The sequence below is a fragment of the Rhinoderma darwinii genome, chromosome 2 (genome assembly GCF_050947455.1).
Source record: "Rhinoderma darwinii isolate aRhiDar2 chromosome 2, aRhiDar2.hap1, whole genome shotgun sequence".
NCBI classification, from domain to species: Eukaryota; Metazoa; Chordata; class Amphibia; order Anura; family Rhinodermatidae; genus Rhinoderma; species Rhinoderma darwinii.
The window spans coordinates 116,475,367-116,501,202 of NC_134688.1; the positions used below are offsets into that span (position 1 = coordinate 116,475,367).

Consider the following 25,836-nt stretch of genomic DNA (forward strand, 5'->3'; position numbering starts at 1 on the left):
CGCAAGCAGAATCGTGAGATAAATTGACATGCCGCGGTTTAAAAAATACGCACCGCGGGTCAATTTACGTCAAAAAGTACCACAGCGTGGACATGAGATTACCTGGAATCTCATTGTCTATGCTGGTACTGTATTACGCTACGGTTTTGCCGCACGCAAATACGCACGGCAAAACTGCACGTAATAGGCATCGTGTGCATTGACCCTCATGGCTCTTACTCCTAGTTATATTACTACAATTCTGTGATTTATTTTGGTTATGTTTTCATTTCGTTCTGTTCACATTCCCACGAATATAAGGGTTATGAACATGGCGGAGCAGAGTTCACATAGCCTTTTCTTCAGTCCGATAGAGCATGCCCTGATACGTACGGTATCTGACAGAAAAAGAACATCTAGGAATCTGACAGAAAAAAGCTGCATGGACCTCTATGGAAGGCCTATACAGCCGGGTGCATAGGCCCTTATTCACATATGGTCTTTGCAGTCAATGCATTATATTTCTTTACAAAGGGATAACAAAATGTGGGCTTTTCATGTCTTCTGCTCTCTTTTGATAAAAATTTTCATTAAAAACGTGACACATATAAATATATTTTATAGATGAGTGCCCCTAAAACATTCATGGTTGCCTATAACAGTAGTGTTCTGTGTAACCGTTCTGCTGCTAATGGATGTGTGGGTGATATTTTTTAGACATTAGTGCTTCATGTGAGGACCAGGCCTCCTGCCCACTCATTCCTGCAGCAGAATGGAAGAGAGCGGGGCTACATCCGTTACTGTGGAAACCAGATGAAATCTCGCGAGTGTGGCCTGCAGCGCCGACAGGGATGGATGGAATTCCCGCGATACTTGGACCGGGTTCTTCCGGTCGGAGAGGATAGAAGAGTCGCTGCGGTAGGTGAGAGAAGAAGAAGGTGAAGGTAGGTGCGACAATTGATGGATATGGGGGCGAATCATCAATATTCCAGTGTTCGGTATCTATTTATTCAATGACTTATTAGTAGGAATTGATGTATATGTCGCCCACGCATGGAGCACGAGCACCAACCTCCATCTTACGTTACCAGTAATGAGCACTAGCACCATTCATCACCAAGTCCCGCACGCGTAATCCTTCCGTATGTTTGTCAGGAGCATGATTGCTCCGTATACCACCCGCATGATAAAGCCTGTGCTGTATATACCTCCAGCTAGTATTCCACTCACTACAGATGCCACATCACATAGTCACCTGTGTCCCCTCTGGGCTGTCACTAGTGTCACATTGATCTGTACCTGTCATGTTTTGTATTCAGTCTTCTAATATTATCTCCCAGCCATGTATTTATTTAGGCACCTTAACATTTTTTGGGTACTTGACTATTGACGTCTGTGAACACTTGACCGGCCACTTGTCTCCTAAACACTTCCTTGCAGTCGTCTTTACTCTTGACATGACACTTACCTTATCTCTTTATTAACTGATCAATATATCAGCAGTGACAGATCCTCCCCGGGTGTTATAAAATGACACAGGTAGAACGTACGTCTTCAGTTACATGAAGCTTCATGGTTGATGCCCTGTTTACAGCTTCTTCTAGGAACATCTCATGTCCATCATATCATCTGTCATCTAGAGCAATGTTTCTGAGCTAAGTGCCCTCTACTCAAGTGACATCTAAGCCCCCCAACAGTATGATCATACACTGTGCTGCACAATGAAAGCATAGCACGGGGACAGTGCAAGTGCCCCCTAGTATACATGTACCAGAGGTCGAGACAGTAGCATCTAGAGGAGGAACAGCTGTAACAAAAAAAAGTGATGATGATTGCTCCCTGACATCATGACTGAAAAAAGTGATGATGATTGCTCCCTGACATCATGACTGAATAGTCCACACTGAAGTCCCCTTTAAGAACGCAGTCCCACGTAGGGATGTCACGATACCAGAATTTGGACTTCGATACCGATACTTCGTGTAATATTGCGATTTCGATACCAAAACGATACCTTGCCAACAGTAAGGCACGAGATGTGATCAATTTTGAATGTGCCTCACATTAATAGTAATTAACCCCATCATGTTTCTCAGTCATAATGGGTTAATGTGTGAGGTACATGATGGGGTTAATTACTATTAATGTGAGGCACATGGAGATTAAATTCATCATCGCACCTCGTGCCTCACAATAAGTGGTAGAAAGCAGTTTTCATTTTATTTTTTTACAGCGTACACATCATAAATGATGCAAACAAATTGTTGTGCAGGTTATTACGGCCGCGCCAAAACTGAATGTGTATATTTTATGTATTGAGACTTATTTTAAATGTTTATTGTAAAAAAGGTGTGTGTATTTTTTTTAAATGTAACATTACTTTATGTTTTTACTTTATTTTTAAACTGTAATGTCGTGGCATATATCAGATATGTGCCAGTACATTAGCCTGTGGACGGATAGTACACAGGCAGTTGTTAGGACATACCTAAGTATGCCCTAACAGAAGATATGGTAAGACAGCCCTGGGGTCCTTCAATGGACCCTGGGCTGTCTGCCCATATATGGTATGTCCCTCAATCGCGTCTCAGGGAATTTCTGTGACGCGATCCATGGGCATCCCCCCTTCTCACTTCCTCTTGAATGCCGCAGTCCGCTGTGATCGCAGCATTCACGGGAATAACGGCGGAGATGAGAGGTTTCTCTGATCTCCGCCGTCATAGAGCGGGGCAGCGGCTGCGTAATACAGTCATTGCCCCGCTTCTGACAGGAAGTGCATGCGCGGTCAGCATGAGGTGATGCGGCCGGCGCTGCAGTAATGAGCGGCGGTGCAAGCACTGAGGAAAGAACATGGGGGTGTTTTGCAGCACGCCCGCCATGTTCTGTCTTCAGTGCCGCCGCTCATTAGTGCTGTGCTGGCCGCATCACCTCATGCTGACCGCGCATGCACTTCCTGTCAGGAGCGGGGCAATGACTGTATTACACAGCCGCAGCCCCACTCTCATGCATTCATGTGTTACTGTACTGATCTGTGCGGCCGCACAGCTAAGTATCGGAATACATGAAATATTGGTATCGAAACAGTATCGAAGTTTCGATGCAACGTGCATCCCTAGTCCTACGTAGAGGTGGCCAAAGCCCGACACGCTTGTAGTGGCCAATGGCCACACAATCGTGCAGCTATTGGCCACTGAATTGAGGCCGGGTTTTGGATGCTGTTACGTGGGACCCTACCCTAGGACTTTTGACAAATATGAATAATTTGATTTTGGACATTCAAGCTGTCGACGTGAAAGTGGATCTGTATGTGCTGGATAGACTGACATCGTGTGTTTGGGTGATGAAGAATATTTGTGTGATGAGGGGTCATGCATTCAGCATGCACAGAGCCTGTACAGCGCACGCAATAAGAGAAGCCCATCTATCTGACAGTTATGGCATAGCATATGGATATACCATAAATATATTTGGCTGGAATACCCCTTTAATTTTGGGGTGGTACTATAGACCGTACTATCAAAGAGTGGGAACGCTTCATAAAACATAACCTTTATTCATTAATATTAAAACACTCTGGTAATTCTCCTGAATGCAAATACCCCTGACACAACCAGGGTTGACTCAAATAATACACAATAATCACCTGCAGTATCCAGAAAATGATATCTAGATGGCGTAGTACCATACACCACCGAGATTACGCTGTAGATGACAGGTTACAACGAGATCACGCTTCCTCTGCTGTAACTACCACAGACAGAGTAACGAAGTGCAGAGATTGTGAATAGACATCCCGTGGAATGTCTATTCACTGTCTAAACACTTCCCTTGAAAACAGCTCCGTATTTTGAGACGTTTTTGACTCTACGTGGGAACATACCCTGAGGGTATGTTCACACGAGGGCATTACGTCCGTAATTGACGGACGTATTTCGGCCACAAGTACCGGACCGAACACAGTGCAAGGAGCCGGGCTCCTAGCATCATAGTTCTGTACGACGCTAGGAGTCCCTGCCTCGCTGCCGGACAACTGTCCCGTACTGTAATCATGTTTTCAGTACGGGACAGTTGTCCGGCAGCGAGGCAGGGACTCCTAGCGTCGTACAGAACTATGATGCTAGGAGCCCGGCTCCTTGCACTGTGTTCGGTCCGGTACTTGTGGCCGAAATACGTCCGTCAATTACGGACGTAATGCCCTCGTGTGAACATACCCTCAGGGTATGTTCCCACGTAGAGTCAAAAACGTCTCAAAATACGGAGCTGTTTTCAAGGGAAAACAGACCCTGATTTTCAGATGGTTTTTGAGCTACTCACGTTTTTTCGCTGCGTTTTTTACGGCCATTTTTAGACCTGTTCTTCATTGGAGTCAATGAAAAACGGCTCCAATTACGTTCCAAGAAGTGTCCTGCACTTCTTTTGACGAGGCTGTAATTTTACGAGCCGTCTTTTGACAGCGACGCGTAAAATGACAGGTCGTCGGCACAGAACATCGTAAAGCCCATTGAAAGTAATGGGCAGATGTTTGCCGACGTATTGGAGCCGTTTTTTCAGACGTAATTTGAGGCGTAAAACGCCTCCAATACATCTGAAAATAGGTCATGTGAACCCAGCCTAAGGCCTCATGCACACGACCGTATTTTTGTCCACCCGTAAATACTGGCGTAAATACGGGTCCTTGGTCACACGTATTCGACCAGTATTGCACCAGTATTTACGGGCACGTTTTCTCTGCAAAATTACACTGCACTAATCGGCAGCCCCTTCTCTCTATCAGTGCAGGGTAGAGAGAAGGGACAGCCCTTTCCGTAATAAAAGTAAAAGAAATTCATACTTACCCGGCCGTTGCCTTGGTGACGCGTCCCTCTCTCGACATCCAGTCCGACCTCCCCGGATGACGCGCAGTCCATGTGACCGCTGCAGCCAGTGATTGGCCTGTGATTGGCTGCAGCGGTCACATGGGCTGTAACGTCATCCCAGGAGGCCGGACTGGAGGAAGAAGCAGGGAGTTCTGGGTAAGTATGAACGTCTTTTTTTTTTTTTTACAGCTTTATCTATATTGTGATCGGCAGTCACTGTCCCTGGTGCTGAAAGAGTTACTGCCGATCGTTTAACTCTTTCAGCACCCTGGACAGTGACTATACACTGACGTCGCCTAGCAACGCTCCCGTAATTTACGGGTGCACACACGTAGTCACCCGTAATTACGGGAGCCCCATAGACTTCTATGGGCTGCCCGTGCCGTAATTACGGCCTGAAATAGGACATGTTCTATCTTTTTCAACGGCACGGGCACCTTCCCGTAAGCATACGGGGAGGTACCCGTGGCCAATAGAAGTCTATGGGCCCGTAATTACGGGAGTTTTTACGGTCGTGTGCATGGGACCTAAGACAGCACATACTGATCTAAAAGGATCCCTATGCGCTGACTAAATGAATGGAGAGGAGTGCAGGACGCTGATTGGTCACTGATTGGTCACTGATTGGTCAGTGTCATGCACTCCTCTGTACAACGCCCACTAGGTCTAAAGTAAAAATACACCCACTTGGGCATTAAGAAACTCATTAGCATAAATCTAAAATCGCTAATAAAGTGGTGAAAACAGATAGTTTTTTTAAATAAAAAGCACTGCTGTCACCTACATTATAGCGCCCATCTCCTTATGTAGGCGATAGGACACTTATAATGTGGTGACAGAGAATCTTTAATATAAAATACCATGCTTACTTCCCTGGCGTTGCCATAGCGACGGCTCCTTGTTTCCCATGCTGCTGATTTTGTGCAGTCTTTGGGACGGAATTCCCTACGGGTTCTAGGTTGGATACGGTGAAAACTTTTCCACAGTGTATCTGACCTGTGTGAACGTACCTTAAAGTGGATCAGTTCGCTTAACTCCTTGAAGTCCAAGCCATTTTTAGTTTTTTCGTTTTCACTCCCCTCCTTCCAAGAGGCATAACTTTTAAATTTTTCTGTCAATGGAGTGGTGTGAAGGCATATTTTTTTGCAGGAGGAGTTGTAGAGCTTTTTTTTTTTTTTTTTTAGAGCTAAGGTGACAAAAAAAAACACAATATTGAAAGGGTATGTGCACACACAAAATAAAAAATGTCTCAAAATACGCAGTTGTTGTCATGGGATAACAGCTCCTGATTTTCAGACGTTCTTTTAATCAAAGTCGCGTTTTTCGTGCGGTTTTAACGGCCGTTTTTGGAGCTGTTTTTCTATAGAGTCTATGAAAAATGGCTCCAAAAACGGCTGAAGAAGTGACCTGCACCTTTTTTTTCGCGGCCTTTTTGAAAAACGGCCACGTAAAAAACGCCCCGTCGGAACAATGGGCAGATGTTTGTAGGTATTCTGCTTCCGATTTTTCAGCCGTTTTTCAGGACGTTTTTTAACAACTCGTGTTTTTCGCGGCGTATTTTACGAACGTTATTGCAGCTGTTTTTCAATGTAGTCAATGAAAAATGGCTCCAAAAACGTCCCAAGAAGGGACATTCACTTCTTTTTCGCGGGTGTCTATGTACGCGCCGTTTTATGACAGCGACGCGTAAAATTACACCTCGTGGGAACAGAACATCGTAAAATTCATTGAAAGCAATGGGCAGATGTTTGTAGGCGTAATGGAGACGTTTTTTCAGGCGTAATTTGAGGCATAAAACGCCCGAATTACGTCTGAAAACAGTGCGTGTGAACATACCCTAAACGAAAAGCCAAACGGAAACCATAGCTTCTGTTTGCATTACCAATGATTTATAGCAGTTGGTTTCCGTTTGTTACCGTTCCTTGAAGTAGACAACGGTATTGTTTCCACGAAAAAAAACGGAAACCAACTGCAACGGAAGCATTACCATTGAATTCAATGGTAATGCAAACGGAATCGAAAACGGAAGTCTGACGCTGATGTGAACACAACCTTATGGGCGCGGTGAAACCAATTACCCGGCTTCTTTCACAGCAGACCCACAGGTCCTTCGACCTTGTCGTCGGGAGTTGTAGTATTACAACTGATGGAGCAGCGAAGGTTGCTTTCCCCTGATCTAGGATATATTATAAATGCTTTATAGAGTATATGTCCGACTAATAGGGAGTCTATGGTTTTGAATGACATCTTGAAGCATACGGGGGGAGGGGGGGGGTGTTGAAATGAAGTGAGCTACACTACATATGGTAATGAGCATGAGGTGGCACTCTACCCCGATTCTATTAAAAAAAGATCATGCGAGTCGATTGAGGAATAAACACAGCACCGCTCCTGTCCATGTCAGGTGATCATCTCAGTGTGACTAAGCTGCAATACCAGACACCACCCATGCACAGGAGAGGCGCTGTTTCTGAATGAAAGCAGTCATATTTTTGGAAAACTCGAAACCCCCTTAACATATGCTGCTACCTTCCCGTCAGCCCCGTTCTGAAATTAAGGATTTCACTTACAGGGGGCATTGACGTCCTGATTTAAAGAGCTCTCTACTACTCTGAGTGGCTTCAATAAGAGAATACAGCAAATATGGCTGCCATCTCAGCTCCCACGGGGCTCTCCACAACTCTGAATGGCCACTCGACATTTAAAAATTGCCATGTATAGCATCACTATATAACTAAGTAGATTTGCTCTTCAGGACCCTAGAAAAGCTGGGTGACCGCTGTAATGTGGGTCATGTTGGGTATTTTTCATTTCCCCTTATATGACTTGGCCTCACAGACTCAGACAATCCACGGGGCTGAGATCTGATGATGGATTTGCAAAATATGAAACCACATCTGAGGTAAATGGATTTTCCGTATAAAGTAACAGTAAATGCGCCTTTAGGCTGGATTCACACGAGCGTGGCGTTTTTAGCATTGCACCCCGGTATCCCTATGTAAGGGCAGCTACAGGTTCATTTGGCTAGTAGCCAAAACGGTACAAAAGAATGTTGTGTAATTTGGCTATTAGAAGTAGTGAATGAATACAACGATTTCCTAGTTATAACTTAGCAGCCTCCCCGCGCTCTTCTCTGCAGTGACTGACAGGCTGCTGTGTATACATACTATGGGCTTGTCCACACGTAGCGGAATGTCAGCGTTTTTTCTGTTCGGAATTTCGGTCGGAAAAAACGCAGCAGAATACAGTAGCAGCAAAGTGGATGAGATTGAACAAATCTCACCCACGCGCTGCGTAAATAGTGAGTGGAAAAAAAACGCTCAGAAATGGACCTGCGGTGCGGAATTTTATTCCTCAGCATGTAAATTGTATTTGCGTAATTGCTGCTTATTTTATGCGGGTTCTCCCCCATTGAACGGGGAGGTAAAACCTGCAACAAATAGCAGTTCTAAAAAAAATTTGCGGCGGTTTCACAGCGATTCTGCCGCAAAAATCACAACTCTGGAAAAAAAACAACCCACTATACTTACCTAGGTCTGTGTTTCTTCCTCCAGGCCAGCCTCCTGGGATGACGCCTTATCCCGTGTGACCTCCACTGCAGCCAATCACATGGATGAAATCTCATCTGAGGAGGCTGGCCTGGATTACGTCAGAGGGCTTTTATTAATAAATTCCCTCCACAATGTGACTTCTATATAAAAATGAAGGGATAAGAGTAGAGGATTTGCCCATACCAACCAATAATCATTTTATTTAGCTTGCACTATTTTAACCCCTTAATGACCGGCCTATTTTGGACCTTAATGACCAAGCTATTTTTTACGTTTTTCAATCGTCGCATTCCAAGAGCTATAACCTACTTATTTTTGCGTCGACATAGCTGTATAAGGTCTTGTTTTTTGCGGGACAAGTTGCACTTTTTAATAGCACCATTTTTAGGTACATATTATTTATTGATTAACTTTTATTAACTTTTTTTGGGGGGGGGGGGGAATAGAAAAAAATCTGAAATTTCGCCACTCTTTTTTGCGTCCTAAATCTACGCCGTTTACCGTGTGGTATAAATAACACAATAACTTTATTCAGCGGGTTGTTACGATTGCAACGATGCCAAATTTGTATAGTTTTGTATGTTTTACTACTTTTACACAGTAAAAACGCTTTTTTTTCAAAATTATTTGTTTTTGCGTCTCCATATTTGAAGAGCCGTAACGTTTTAATTTTTTCGTCGATGCGGTCGTATGAGGGCTTTTTTTTGCGGGACGACTTGTAGTTTTTATTGGTACCATTTTGGAGTAGATGCGACTTTTTGATCACTTTTTATTACATTTTTTTAAAGTCAGTATTCACAGAAAACAGCAATTTTTCCATAGTTTTTTATTATTTTTTTTACGGCGTTCACCGTGCGGGTTAAATAATGTAATAGATTTATAGTCGGGGTCGTTACGGACGCGGTGATACCAAATATGTGTAACTTTTTAACTTTATTTTGTTTTTTTAATAGTAAAGCAGTTTGTAAGGGGAAAAGCTGGGTTTTTCATTTTTTTTCACATTTTTTTTTTCATTAACTTTATTAAACTTTTTTTTCACTTTTTTACTAGTCCCATTAGGGGACTATAATATGCGATTCTGCGATCGCATTTAGAATACACTGCAATAGTTTTGTATTGCAGTGTATTACTGCCTGTCCGTTTGACACGGACAGGCATCTGCTAGGTCATGCCTGCAGCATGATCTAGCAGGCATTCACTCCAGGCAGCCTGGGGGCCTTTATTAGACCCCCGGCTGCCATTACAGACACAGACACTCGGCGATCGTATCGCCGGGTGTCGGTGGGAGAGAGAGGGAGCTCCCTCCCTCTCTCCAAAACCACTCAGATGCGGTGCTCGCTATTGAGCACCGCATCTGAGGGGTTAAACGTGTGAGATCGATACTAATATCGATCTCACACGGCAGAGCAGGGACGCTCCCAGCCCTCAGCTGCCTCTAGCAGCTGAGAGCAGGGAGATCTGACAGTTCCCTGCTCTGTTTACTTATTCCGATGCCGCGATGTAAAAAGTCTATGGCATCGGAATAAGGCCCGTTAGTGACCGACGTAGAAACACGATGGGCCGGTCACTAACGGGTTAATACATAAGGCCCAAATGATTAAGGGAAACATACACTGGAATCAGAACACTGGGTTTTTTTTTATGCAGGAAAAACTTGATAAGAGAGGGTGATATTATAAAGCTGACCGAAAAGGCCAATTTAGACTTTTTTTCTTCTGACTGTTGGTGACTTGAAGGAGTGTCACAGATGATGACCGAAGTCTGTGGAAAATATGATCTGGCGTGTTGGATTTTATCGGCCATTGTCGGGTGCAATCTTTGTAAAGTCGTTCATTTAAAACGACAGATCTGCATCCTATCAATAGAAGCCCAGACCAGGCCACAGAGAGCGACCAGTGATATTTCATTTTATCTTATGGAGTTGTCGCCTTAGGGTATGTGCACACGACCTATTTTCAGACGTAATGGAGGCGTTTAACGCTTCGAATTACGCCTGAAAAGACGGCCCCAATACATCTGCCCACTGCGTGCAATGGGTATTACGATGTTCTGTGCAGACGAGGTGTAATTTTACGCGTCGCTTTCAAAGGACGGCGCGTAAAATTACGCCCGCGTCAAATAAGTGCAGGACACTTCTTGGGATGTTTTTGGAGCCGTTTTTCATTGACTCCAATGAAGAACAGCTCCAATTACGTCCGTAAAAAAAAACGCCGCGAAAAACGCGAGTACATGCAAAAACGTCTGAAATTCAGGAGCTGATTTCTCCTGAAAACAGCTCCGTAATTTCAGACGTAGTTTGTGCTGTCGTGTGAACATACCCTTACTATTATCAATATCACCAGGTTACATAGTAGTGCATAGGGCCTTTACTGTACCCCTGTGTGCCTCTGGTTTCAGATGGAGGCTCCCATAGCATTCAGGGAAAATTCCTAGCATTGCTTCTAAGGGCAGAATACCGTTTAATGGAAACTGTACAGCAACACGCGGAGGCCGCACAGTGCCGTATAGCTTCCAATAAACACGGCATTACATGTCCATAAGCAATTATTCTGGGACACCATGTATTTAAACTTTCTTTCATCTCATTCCGATAAAAGACATTATATGGAAAAGTTAAAATCACCGCTGGGGCCTTACAGTCTGCAGCCAATTGACCTCAATAAAAAGATAATATAATTAACAAGAAAAACTGATCATGCCGGATCTTGAAAAATAAAAAAATGCTCATGACAGATTTAACTAAAACTAATGCACCTCAGACCCTCTTAGGCCTCATTCACACGACAGGGTTTCCCGGCCGGGTGCCGGCCGTTCATAAATCGTCCGGCACCCGGCTGCATTAGGAATAATAGACCCCTAATGGGGCTATTCACACGACCGATTTTTTGACGGCCGGAAAAACCAGCCGTCAAAAAATAGTACCCGGCCGCCCGGCTCCCATAGAAGTCTATGGGGCCGGGTAATACACGGCCATCAACGGGATGTGTCCCGAGTGATGGCCGGGTTTTCCGGAGCCTGCGCTCTATCTCCTCCTCCTCACAGCGCAGAGTGCATGTGAGGAGGAGGAGTTGATGCCATTCTGACGAATGGCATCGCTGTACACGGTGTGGCAGGGCCGGGGTGTACAGCAGGTGGAAGGGAGCGCTGCGCTGGCTCCCTTCCCCTGCTTGAAAAGCACCCTGGCCCGGCGACACCTTCAATGGCGCCGCTAGCAGCTGCAGCTGCGGCTGCTACTACTGCAGCGACGCCACTATAGCAGAGCAGGGAGGTATCTCCCCGCTCTGCTATGTGCTAGCCGCACTTTAGCTCCTTGAAGGAGCGGAATCCCCGTGTTTTCGGGGATTCCGCTCCTGGACAGAGCGCTTGATGTCTCTGTCCATATCTGGGCAGTGACATCAGGGGAAACTCCTGAAGCGGAATCCCCGAACACATGGGGATTCCCCTTCAGGAGTTGCCGCTGATGTCACTGTCCGGATCTGCCCGGCCCGGCACGGATGCAAAACTGAATGCAAACCGGCCGGGCAAAATGGCCGATTTTACCGGCCGACACTCGGGCTCGGGAACGACCCGGTCGTGTGAATCCCGCCTTACACGGGCAAATGAGCGCTCATATGAACGCTCGTCCCCAATCATTGCTCTGTTTAGGATATGTTCACATGTAGTGTTTTCAGACGTTTTTCGGGCCGTAGACGTCCCGAAAAAAGGCTGAAAAATCGGAAGCAGAACACCTACAAACATCTGCCCATTGATTTCAATGGGAAATACGGCGTTCTGTTCCGACAGGGTGTTGTTTTACGCCTCATTCTCCGAAAACGGCACGTAAAAAGACGACCCACAAAAAAGAAGTGCAGGTCATTTCTTGGGACTTTTTTGGAGCCTTTTTTCATAGACTCTATAGAAAAACATCTCCAAAAACGGCCGTAAAAACCGCTGAGAAAATCGCGAGTTGCTCAAAAAACGACTGAAAATCAGGAGCTGTTTTCCCTTGAAAACAGCTCCGTATTTTCAGACGTTTTTGACTCCGCATGTGAACATACCCTTAGACAGGCCAACAATAAGTCTTGTCCATCAGCTGATTGTATCGTTTCAAAAGCAAGAAATATTTTCATTGTTGGCAGCACGTCCCTCTGTGTAAACAGGAAGATATGCTGCCGACATGAAGGAAAGGCACGGGGACGAGCGATCAGAGTAATTGTCTCGTTGATCGGCGCTCGTTTTTAAGGTCCATATTGGCCAGTGTAGAAGGACTCACAGGCATTAGTTTGACTCATGGAAATAAAAAGGATCTGTCCACCTATCTGTCACAATCAGATTTTGTTTTTTTTACGGTTTTTATAATAAAAAGCAAGTATGAACGCGCGGTCCTTGAATCCTTCTGCTGTATGGATATTTTCAGGAATTAAACTTAATTCTGCCAGATGCAGGTGGCATTTATGGCCAGAACTCAGCATTGAAAGCTTTCTCTCCATCCAGGTCTATAAATAATTGACTACCTGCCTCGATCTTACTGGATCAGGGCACAATTCACACCATCTGTGCTAGATCTTGAGATGCATAATTTACATCCTGACCAGGATATATAGATTACAAGTTTTTACAAGTTCCCTTAGGACATATTTACTCATTCATTTTTATTAATCCAGCAATAACAACTATTCCTTATCTACTAATCAATACAGAAATACCTGTCAATGCCAAAATGAATAGTAATTGTTATACAAAAAAATAGACATAGGCTCCATTCACATTAGCATGGCTTTCTTTCTAATGGAGCCATCATAGCTATGCTAGACCTGTTTTGAAAAGGAAAGTGTAGCAGACTGCGCTATCTTTTCGTCAAATACATAGTAAGGCCTCATGCCCACTTCAGTTTTTTTCTTCAGGGTGCTATCCGGTTTGGTCACTGATCGCACCCTGAACCCATTCATTTCAATGGGCCCATGCACACTTCCGTTATTTTGACGAATGCGTTGTTCCGTTCCGTCAAAAGTAGAACATGTCCTTCTTTGGTCAGTGATTCGGTGACCGTGGGGCCCATAGAAGTCAATGGGTACGTCAAAAAAATGGACGGCACGCAGAAGGCTTCCGTGTGCCGTCCGTTTTTGACGGATCCGTTACCCTAGCAACGGCAGGGCGTGCCAAAGTTCACAGACTGGGACATGTGACAAGTTCAAATAAAGTTCAATACCTTCGGAAGCGAAACGGAAGCACAATGTCCGGAACGGATAATGAGTACACACGGAAACCACAGGGATACCAAAACGGACAGACGGATCCATCAAAAACGGCTGAGAAAACGGTGATGGAAGTGTGCATGAGGCCTAAAGAGTGGGACCAACTGAGACTCTTAACACTAGTGTGAACATAGCCTAAGTGACACATTACCATATTGCTCTTCTTTCTTCCAGATATTTATATATCCTCCATTAGACATCCAAGTGACGTATAACCACTACACCTGGACGCCCCGTGGTTCATCATAGGTTTCTATAGTGATCTAAGTTGGACTAGTAGGTCTGTGTTCTGACCATAATATGGACCCTAAAATATAGTTATTTGAAAGAGATCTTATTCTTCATAAACTCTATTCTGCTCCCAATGCTACCTTCTGCCAGCGCTACATTTTACAGTATACAGTTATTGCTAGAACTAGTCTACACACTCATTGTTACCACATTGTAAATTCTACTGGCTCCTTCTTTTAGAAATGTTTATCTAGAATGTCTTGGAATACCGAGCAGATGTAAGTAATATCAGGACGCCTTACGGAAATTATTTATTCATTGGTAGCTGACAATCTTTCCCTATCAACTGACTAAATGGGAGACATACAGTGAAGGAAATAAGTATTTGATCCCTTGCTGATTTTGTAAGTTTGCCCACTGTCAAAGACATGAACAGTCTAGAATTTTTAGGCTAGGTTAATTTTACCAGTGAGAGATAGATTATATAAATAAAAAAAAAGAAAATCACATAGTCAAAATTATATATATTTATTTGTATTGTGCACAGAGAAATAAGTATTTGATCCCCTACCAACCATTAAGAGTTCAGCCTCCTCCAGACCAGTTACACGCTCCAAATCAACTTGGTGCCTGCATTAAAGACAGCTGTCTTACATGGTCACCTGTATAAAAGACTCCTGTCCACAGACTCAATTAATCAGTCTGACTCTAACCTCTACAACATGGGAAAGACCAAAGAGCTTTCTAAGGATGTCAGGGACAAGATCATAGACCTGCACAAGGCTGGAATGGGCTACAAAACCATAAGTAAGACGCTGGGTGAGAAGGAGACAACTGTTGGTGCAATAGTAAGAAAATGGAAGATATACAAAATGACTGTCAATCGACATCGATCTGGGGCTCCATGCAAAATCTCACCTCGTGGGGTATCCTTGATCCTGAGGAAGGTGAGAGCTCAGCCGAAAACTACACGGGGGGAACTTGTTAATGATCTCAAGGCAGCTGGGACCACAGTCACCAAGAAAACCATTGGTAACACATTACGCTGTAATGGATTAAAATCCTGCAGTGCCCGCACGGTCCCCCTGCTCAAGAAGGCACATGTACAGGCCCATCTGAAGTTTGAAATGAACATCTGGATGATTCTGAGAGTGATTGGGAGAAGGTACTGTGGTCAGATGAGACTAAAATTGAGCTCTTTGGCATTAACTCAACTCGCCGTGTTTGGAGGAAGAGAAATGCTGCCTATGACACAAAGAACACCGTCCCCACTGTCAAGCATGTAGGTGGAAACATTATGTTTTGGGGGTGTTTCTCTGCTAAGGGCACAGGACTACTTCACCGCATCAATGGGAGAATGGATGGAGCCATGTACCGTCAAATCCTGAGTGACAACCTCCTTCCCTCCACCAGGACATTAAAAATGTCTCGTGGCTGGGTCTTCCAGCACGACAATGACCCGAAACATACAGCCAAGGCAACAAAGGAGTGGCTCAAAAAGAAGCACATTAAGGTCATGGAGTGGCCTAGCCAGTCTCCACACCTTAATCCCATCGAAAACTTATGGAGGGAGCTGAAGATCTGAGTTGCCATGCGACAGCCTCGAAATCGTAATGAATTCCAGATGATCTGCAAAGAGGAGTGGGCCAAAATTCCATCTAACATGTGTGCAAACCTCATCATCAACTACAAAAAACGTCTGACTGCTGTGCTTGCCAACAAGGGTTTTGCCACCAAGTATTAACTCTTGTTTGCCAAAGGGATCAAATACTTATTTCTCTGTGCACAATGCAAATAAATATATATAATTTTGACAATGTGATTTTTTTTTTTTTTTTTAGATAATCTATCTCTCACTGGTAAAATTAATCTATCCTAAAAATTTTAGACTGTTCATGTCTTTGACAGTGGGCAAACTTACAAAATCAGCAAGGGATCAAATACTTATTTCCTTCACTGTATAACGTGTTCGCACCACCCACTTTTCGCCTGGGGGCATTGAAATACAGAGAAATTAGTTGTGGAAGGAGGGCTTCATTGGGGTGTAATCACACAATGCTGATTGGTGTGTTTACATATGTTTTTGCCCCGGGTTTACCACAATTGCGTTAATCAGATTGTGCCGCTGTTTACATGGCCCATTCCACATTGTGTTAATACACACTTGGGACAGGTCCACATGTAGCAGATTTGCTGTAAAAAAACTTTTGCAGCAAATTTGCTAACAGCCGCATGGAAATCTGCAGCTGCAAATCTGCACAGATCGCGCAGATATTCCTGCGGCAAGTATCTTACAAAAACAATACCGCTATAACTCCTTGAATTGCAATGAATGACCATTTCCTACAGCAGTATCAGCTGCGGAAAAGTATGCAGTGTACCTGATCTAGAACCTGCAGGGAATTCTGGCAGATTTTCGGCCAGTATTGCCGCTGCAGATAGCAGAGCAAAAAATGCCAAAATATTAATACTTACCTCACTGGTGTTGCCATAGAGACACGTCCCTGCTTCCCGCCTCTGGTATTCGTGCAGCCCAGCCTCCTGTAATGACGCTGCAGCCCATGTGATCGCTACAGCCTGTGATTGGCTGCAGCACTTCACATGGGATAAAACCTCATCCTAGGAGGCTAGCAGCACGGAGAACAGCCGGGGAACAAAGAGCCGTTGCTATGGAAATGCCAGGGAAGTAAGTATGGGCTTTTTTTTTAGTTAAATTTAAACAGGAAAAAAAATTCTTCTTCTTTTCTTTTTTATAACATGTCTTTTTATTTTTTTTCCAAATAAAAAGAAACAAATGTACAACAAAACGTTTGACAGTACAGTGTAACAGTCAGAAATGGCAATACAAGATCTTGCAAACTATACAGAATAATATGATATGGATCCATGACCAAATTTGCCTATTCAATTTAACAAAACCCCCTCCTCCCGCCCCATGACATCCAGATAATGCAATGTCAAGGTTATAGAAAAACCGTAGGTACATAAAAGCGAAGCAGGCTCAAAATCACCACCAGGATAACGCTTCCAACAAGTACTGCTTGAATTAACCCTTCAGAGCACCCAGCGTACCCGCCACATCCCTCGTCAAGTACTAAGAGATATAATAGAAAGGTGTCATCAGGTCCTTAATCTCAGTGGGCCGGAAATGTTTGCATATGAAAGTTTTCCATTTTTTGAAAAATTTAGAGGATCAGGATTCCGCCGTACGTTCAATTTCCAGCCGATCCACATATATGCATTTTTTCATTTGAGATATAACGTCAGTTATTGACGGTACCTGTGGCTTAAGCCAAAGAGTAAGTATGGATCTTTTGGTCACTAGAAGGAAGGCATGTAAAGTGTCTGGAAGGCTTGGGATAACGGGAAATACGTGGAACAGAAGAGGTAGCGGCTCCATAGCAAGAGATAAACCCCATGTATCCCTAATGACCCCTAATATACTCCTCCAATATGTAAATAATTTAGGACAAGCCCACAACCCATGGAACAAATTTGTCTTGGGTGTATGACATCTTGGGCACGCCACCAATCTATCTGGAAACTTAGGATGAGGGGTTATGTCAAAACCATAAATAGCTTTATGTATGAATTTAAAGTGTGTTTCTCGCCATTGTTCACAGATGACTGCTTTACGTACCCGTGTCCACCCCACTAAAAGTTTCTGGGTGAGATCCGGGTGAGGGATCTCCCTATTCCACGCTTTAAACATTGTGGAAGTGGTTGCTTTGGCAAGTGCTTCTCTCAGTTTGCAGTAGAGAAAGGACAAGGAGGATTTAACGTGTGGGGCAATAATTAAGGTATCTAATAGGTTCCTAGAGCATTCAGGGGCAATGTCATGCAACTTCGACTTAAAAAAAGACAGTAATTCGCATAAGCTAAATAATGACGTGAGGAGATGTTTTTTTTAAGACCTGTAATTCTTGGAAAGTCATATAGCGACTATCAGTGGAATGTAACAGATGGCTAAGCTTGGAGATGCCCAACAAGCTCCATTCACGAAAATGCGGGTTCTCCCTCCCCTGGGGAAACTCTGGATGACCCCATGAGTTCATATGTTTGGATATGTGCTGTGGAAGACCAAAAAGGGATCTAATAGATTTCCAAGCCATGATGGTATCACAAAGTAATAGACGATGCCTAACTGCCGGTGGGATATTCCCAAAAGAAGTATGTAATAAAGAAGACAAATGCAATGGAGCCACCACCCCCGCCTCTAGGGTGTAATTAGAGTAGAAATTCGAACCTTTCAACCAATCAAGGCCATGACGAGCCAAACAAGCTAAGTTGTAGCTGCGAAGGTCAGGAACATTAACTCCCCCGCCATCCTTAGGGACCATGAGTTTCTTAAGGGCAATTCTAGGCCGCTTTCTATTCCAGATATAGGAGGAGAACATTGAGTTCAATTTCATGATGTCAGTGTGCTTTAGAAGGAGAGGAATTGTCTGCATCGGGTAAAGTAATCTTGGGAAGCTAACCATTTTCAGAAGATGACCTCTTCCCATGAAGGAAAGGGGTAAATGTTGCCAACGTTGAAGGTCCCGATTAATTTTATTTATAACAAGTGGATAGTTGAGAGTATATAATGTGTCAGGTGTGCGACCAATATGTATTCCAAGGTATTTAATGGAAGACTTGGCTATAGTAACGGGAATATTCAATGAAGACAAAGTGGGTACGATACCTTTTTTGGACAAGTCTAACAATTCACAATTAGTAACATTTACTTTGAAGCCCGAGTGACATTAAAAGGCGTTTAAGAGGTCAAATATATGATCGTGGAGAGGATCAGATAAGAACACCAAGACATCATCAGCAAAGTAAGACGCCTTAATTATTTTGGTTCCCACTATAATTTCTTTAATGTTATCATCAACCTGCACTGTGCGAATAAAGGGTTCTAAAGCAAGATTAAAAAGGAGTGGCGAAAGTGGGCAACCCTGACACGTCCCTCTAGATAATGAGATGGAAGAGGAGAGAAAGTCTGGAGTATATAATTTCGCGGACGGCTCTGAATAAAGGGTTTGAATAAAAGAACGAAAAGGTCCCACTATGCTCATAGAGTCCAATGTTCTACCCAGCCAATTCCAATTAACCATATCAAAAGCTTGTTCAGCATCGATAGGATAGCTGGGGATGAGTGTGCAGAAGAATTGACTTTAATTTCGTCAAGGACAGTAAGTATTTTACGAATGTTAGACACGCAGAGCGTCCTTTTACAAAACCAACTTGACTGGGAGAAATGAATCTAGGGAGTATAGAGGCTAATCTATCCGCCATAATTTTAGAAATTAACTTTAGATCAGAGTTGATTAAAGATATCGGGCGATAGGAGGAGGCTAATTCAGGATCTTTTCCTGGTTCTGGTAAGACCTTTATGTATGCAACATTGGAGGAAGCAGGAATTTTTTGTCCGGACAGATAACCATTATAAACAAGGTGTAATCTGATCCCTCAGGATCTTCAAATATTCGCTTGTGTAACCATCCGGACCTGGCGCTTTCTGGAGTTTTAGGGAATTAATGCATTTTTTAAGTTCTATTTCTGTAATAGGAGAGTCTAGAAGTAATTTTTCCTCTTCCGTGAGGGCAGGCAGATTCAGGGACTCAAAAGCTGGAGGGATTGAGGAAGAAATATGTGTTTGCCTAGCATATAAATCATCATAGAATTGTCTTAAAATGGAGTTAATCTGTTGTGGATGTGCATGAGATTGTCCAGCTTTATCTTTCAAAGTGGAAATATGAGACTGTGAACCAGCAGGTCTGGACAAACGGGCTAGTAATCTCCCCGCTTTATTACCATAACGAAACAATTTAGCTTCAAAAACTTTTCGCCTTTGTCCAACTACAGTTCATATTCACCCTTTGCTTTCTGCCAAGCTTCCTTAGACGAAATTCACATGAACGTGTGCGTTTTTTGCGCGTTGCAGTTTCGTGTGTCATAAGTGTTTGATGCTTGGCTGCGTGATTTTTGCGCATATGCCATCCTTATGACACGCGGTTTTGTGGTTTAGAAAAAGAAATGATAGAGGAGGTTTTATTTTTCCCTTCATTTCTTGATCTACTGTTGCGCGAATCACGCGCAGCACACTTCAATGGGTGCGTGATGCACAAAAACGCTCAAGTATAGGACATGTCGTGACTTTCACGCAGCGGACACATGTCCCCATTGCCTTACATAGGTCCGTGCGACTTGCGTGATTTTCACTCGTGTATCACGGACGTGAACTACGCTCGTGTAAATAAGGCCTTATACTGAGGAGTTGGAGTAGCTTGGAAACGGGTGGAAGCCTGTCTGAGAGCGGGGCTAAACTCCTCTATTTTTAAGTATTGAGACATACGCTATAAGATGACCTCTCATGACCACTTTTGAGGTGTCCCAAAATAATTGAGAATCTTGTGAGTGAGCCCCATTAGTAGAGTCGAATTGTAGCCACCAGCCTTTAAGTAGAGTTTGGAACGATTCGTCCGATGCCAAATTACCTGGGAACCGCCACAAAAAAATCTGTGCCCCTAGGGAAGCACTCGTGTATATCTAGAGTCACCGGAGAATGGTCCGAAATAACCATAGGTTCAATTGCACAATGATGCACCCGCTGAAGGAAGGGGCCAATACTAAGGTGTAGTCAATACGTGACTCTTCTTTTCTTTTTCAGACTTAGGGCTTGTCCACAAGTAGCGGAATTGCTGCGTATTTTCCGTCCGGAATTGCGGACAGAAAATACTCAGCAGAATACAGTAGCAGCAAAGTGGGTGAGATTTAACATATCTCATCCACACGCTGCGTAAAATTTCCGAGCAGAAATTGACCTGCAGTGCGTATTTTCGTACCGCAGCATCTCAATTCCTGCTGTGGAAAGTGGACTGAATTGCTGCATCTCCTAACATTGAAAAAACATGCAGCAAAATCCGCACCATTTTCTGCAGTAAAAAGCGGAGGAAATGGTGCAGAATTGCTACTTTCAACAGAATTGCTGCAGAAATTCTGTTACGTGTGGACAAGCCCTTGCGATTTTTGTGGCGGATATGCAGTTTTTCCTTCGCAAAAATTGCAACACTTGCTATTTGTTGTGACTTTTTCCTCCCCATTGATCTCAATGCGGAAAAAAACGCAACAAAAGTGCAATGATTCTGCAGCATAAATTGCCATGCTGCGGATTACAAATCTATACTGCAAGTCAATTTCTGCACTTTTTCTCAGCGGATTTTTTCTGCAGTGTGTGGATGAGATTAGGTCCAAATCTCATCCACTCTGCAGCCACTGTCATACGCTGTGGATTTCCTGCAATGAAATCGGTTGTGAAAAATCTGCAGCTAATCCGCCCTTTGTCCACATACTTGGCAGAGGTCTGGGACAGGCTGAACGAATGTCACTTACAATGTCATGTCAATTTGGGTACTGTAAATTATTTGCTTAATATTGCCTGACAAATTTATGGTATCTGGTGACCCAATAAAACCATTATATATATGCATTGTAATTCAAGGAGTGTCGTGGATTTCTTTACTACGGTGATACGGATTAAAGAATCCTTCCAAGGGACATCCGGTTGTTAGTAAAAAATGAGAACTAAATATGCCTGCATGAAGTCAGCCTCGCCGGAGCTCAGTAACTTCTCACTAGCCTGTTTGCATATATGTGGAAAACAGAAAAACGAACCAGCGCTCAGGATACCAATGTAGCATATGTAAATAAGTAATAAAAACCTGAATAAAACAACGGTATCTCAACTTACTCCACAGTGGGGGGTGGGGGAACGATATATCATCTACTTACCCCCCTCCAGGACAGTGTATAGGAATTGCCAGAAAGGATGTTGTAGTTCATCTTATTCATACAGATAGTGTATAATGGTCCTCTTCTTCCTATTCATATATTCCTGATGGTGTTGGTATGTTTTTTTAGGCAGATTTTGACCTGCCTGCGCTTTTTTGCAGTGGTTTTTGCCTCGTTTTTCGCCCACGGCCATTGAGGACCGCAGGCAAAAAAACGCAGCGAAAATTTTTTGGAAACGAGCGCCGCAGGTTTTTTCTGCCTCCCATTCAAAGGTGGAACCGCGGAGGTCTTAGATTGCCTCCTTTCACAAGTAATATTTACACTCTTTTAAGGCCTAGTTCACAGAGTTGAGGATCGCAGGCAATAAAACGCTGCGAAAATGCTTGAAAGTCAAGTGCCGCAGGTTTTTTCTGCCTCCCAGGTCAGAGGTGGAACCCCGGCAAGTAAGGACATGCCGCTAAAAGCAGTCCAGGTAAAAAACGCCTCTGCCTCCTATTAAAATCAATGGCTATGTATGTATGTATGTGTATATAGGAGCTGCACCGTAGCGTAGAAATGTGGGTGCTATCCTCAGGGGAAACGTGACATGAGACCCCAAACAAGTTCAACCACAATCCAAAAGAAGAGGCCTTCAATTGGAAGGTGAAACGTTGCCTGTATGTTGGGTGAATAAACTTTGGATTTTTATACCACTGGAGTTCTGCCTCTTCTTCTTTTGGATTGTGTGTATATATATATACACTACCGTTCAAAAGTTTGGGGTCACCCAGACAATTTTGTGTTTTCCATGAAAACTCACACTTATATTTATCAAATGATTTGCAAAATGACTAGAAAATATAGTCAAGACCTTGACAAGGTTAGAAATAATGATTTTTATTTGAAATAATAATTTTCTCCTTCAAACTTTGCTTTCGTCAAAGAATGCTCCATTTGCAGCAATTACAGCATTGCAGACCTTTGGCATTCTAGCTGTTAATTTGCCGAGGTAATCGGGAGAAATTTCACCCCATGCTTCCAGAAGCCCCTCCCACAAGTTGGATTGGCTTGATGGGCACTTCTTGCGTACCATACGGTCAAGCTGCTCCCACAACAGCTCTATGGGGTTGAGATCTGGTGACTGCGCTGGCCACTCCATTACAGATAGAATACCAGCTGCCTGCTTCTTCCCTAAATAGTTCTTGCATAATTTGGAGCTGTGCTTTGGGTCATTGTCCTGTTGTAGGATGAAATTGGCTCCAATCAAGCGCTGTCCACAGGGTATGGCATGGCGTTGCAAAATGGAGTGATAGCCTTCCTTATTCAAAATCCCTTTTACCTTGTACAAATCTCCCACTTTACCAGCACCAAAGCAACCCCAGACCATCACATTACCTCCACCATGCTTGACAGATGGCGTCAGGCACTCTTCCAGCATCTTTTCAGTTGTTCTGCGTCTCACAAATGTACTTCTGTGTGATCCAAACACCTCAAACTTCGATTCGTCTGTCCATAACACTTTTTTCCAATCTTCCTCTGTCCAATGTCTGTGTGCTTTTGCCCATATTAATCTTTTCCTTTTTATTAGCCAGTCTCAGATATGGCTTTTTCTTTGCCACTCTGCCCTGAAGGCCAGCATCCCGGAGTCGCCTCTTCACTGTAGATGTTGACACTGGCGTTTTGCGGGTACTATTTAATGAAGCTGCCAGTTGAGGACCTGTGTGGCGTCTATTTCTCAAACTAGAGACTCTAATGAACTTCTCTTGTTGCTCAGTTGTGCAGCGGGGCCTCCCACTTCTCTTTCTACTCTGGTTAGAGCCTGTTTGTGCTGTCCTCTGAAGGGAGTAGTACACACCGTTGTAGGAAATCTTCAGTTTCTTGGCAATTTCTCGCATTGAATAGCCTTCATTTCTAAGAACAAGAATAGACTGTCGAGTTTCACATGAAAGCTCTCTTTTTCTATCCATTTTGAGAGTTTAATCGAACCCACAAATGTAATGCTCCAGATTCTCAACTAGCTCAAAGGAAGGTCAGTTTTATAGCTCCTCTAAACAGCAAAACTGTTTACAGCGGTGCTAACATAATTGCACAAGGGTTTTCAAGTGTTTTCTAATCATCCATTAGCCTTCTAACACAGTTAGCAAACACAATGTACTATTAGAACACTGGAGTGATGATTGCTGGAAATGGGCCTCTATACACCTATGTAGATATTGCATTAAAAACCAGACGTTTGCAGCTAGAATAGTCATTTAGCACATTAACAATGTATAGAGTGTATTTCTGATTAATTTAATGTTATCTTCATTGAAAAAAAACTGTGCTTTTCTTGCAAAAATAAGGAAATTTCTAAGTGACCCTAAACTTTTAAATGGTAGTGTATATATGTATATATATATATATATATATATATATATATATATATATATACACTAGTCCTTCTTAATGAATTAGAATATCATCAAAATTTAATTTATTTCAGTAATTCAATTCAAAAAGTGAAACTCGTATTCTATAGATTCATTACACACAGAGTGATCTATTTCCAGCTTTATTTTATTTTAATCTTGATGAGTATGTCTAACAGTTAATGAAAATCCAAAATTTAGTGTCTCAGAAAATTAGAATATTATAAGCCCAATTTCTAAAATGATTTCTAATACCGAATAGGGCTTCATAGGAGATGTAGATGAGGTAATAGAAATACTGCTGTCAATTTTCTTACCAAGCTTTTTATTAGTGAATTATCGTCTCTATTCTGGTCCACCCTTGTACCATTTGATTCTGACTCCGAATCATACAGGGTCTTATGTGTGGGCCTGAAGTCAGTCTTGCTATGCATTACTATGAGACGCTCAATGTAAGTCTGATAGGAATGTATAAAGAAACTGACTTCCCGAGTAAAAGTATGTATGCAGTGTATAGAAGACATGATAGCAGTTAGGCTCTGCCCACTAGCTCAGAGAAAACATAGAATTAGAGAGAGAGCCTGCAGAGGGGAAAACGGCTAAATAAAGTCATATACTAGTCATATAATGGCCAGAAATAGTGTTATTCCTCATGTAAACACACATGACCGCCTATACTGAGAGATTTCTATGTCACCCCAGTGCTGGATACTCAGCAATACAGCCTGCAGAGGAGAAAACTGCTAAAATTTGTCCTGTACAAGTTGTATAACGGCCAGAAATAGTGTTATTTCTCATGTACACACATATATTCTAAAAGTCATCTAAAAAGTAAGGTACGCTTTAACCTTTTTAACTTTGTGTGTCATGTTTAAGACATTTTTAGTTATCAGACGTTTTATTAAATAGTCTCAAGCATTGATCTCCGGAAGGAGGGGGGTACAGTGTTTGTTCATATAATATACCTGCATCGGAGCTATCTGTATGGGTGAACCACATGTAAACAACAACACCTCCATCATCACTTCAATTCTTTGCCACTCAGAGTGGCTCTCAAAGAGCTGGCACCGAGGAGGCAGAGACTCTCTATATGACGGAATTTGTTCTGGTGAATCTAAGGATGTAGTTGTTTGTCTACCTCCTCTTCACCCGCTGGCCTGTGAGAGTGCTTTACAGTGCCAACATTTCCACAGCATGTTTATTACAAAGTGTGAACATTATATGTGCTCACATTATTTCGCCCTCTTTGTTACTGGCTTAGTAGCCGTTCAATGTGTGAATGTCATTATAGACAGCAAGAAATGTTCAGGGAATTCATAGAATCATCAAACTCTAATTTCATGTAGAAATTTCTCAGGCTACTCGCACCGGAGGCTTCTGAGTGGTGGTCTGGAGGAAACCTACAGCTAAACTTTATGCAAAAGGATATATTCAGTTGGTGCGGTCAAATCACGGTTTATTACTACAAAATTGTGAAACTTTGTGGTAATCACTGTACCTAACCATGGTTTGACCACACTGTTTAAATATTTACACAAATTGTGATCTCTTTAGACACGCAGTTAAAGGGATTTTTCTTAAGCATTATTTATCAACTATTCACAGGACAGGTGATATATGTCAGATTAGTAGGGGTCCAATGAGCTGGGACAAATCGTGATAACAGCAGACCCCAAGTGCCCTATTTAAGTGGATCAGTACTGTGCATACTCTGCCACCGCTCCATTCATTTTCTATGTGGCTGCCAGAGTTTTTTCTTTAATTTTTGTAAAACTCTATTTGGGGAGATTTAGTAAGCAAAATGTTCCAGAAATACGTCACA

At 43.1% G+C, this 25,836-nt stretch overlaps 1 protein-coding gene across 2 annotated transcripts in view; it reads left to right on the forward strand.

Annotated features, from left to right (window-relative positions):
* Window positions 1-816: 816 nt before the first annotated feature.
* The window catches only part of ARF3 (ARF GTPase 3), a 46,902-nt gene continuing 21,882 nt past the window's right edge, over window positions 817-25,836 (forward strand). For both annotated transcript variants that reach the window (XR_012881383.1, XM_075852192.1), the window contains exon 1: window positions 817-923. The gene's annotated coding sequence lies outside the window, so the exon portion shown is untranslated. The remainder of the gene's footprint in view (window positions 924-25,836) is intronic.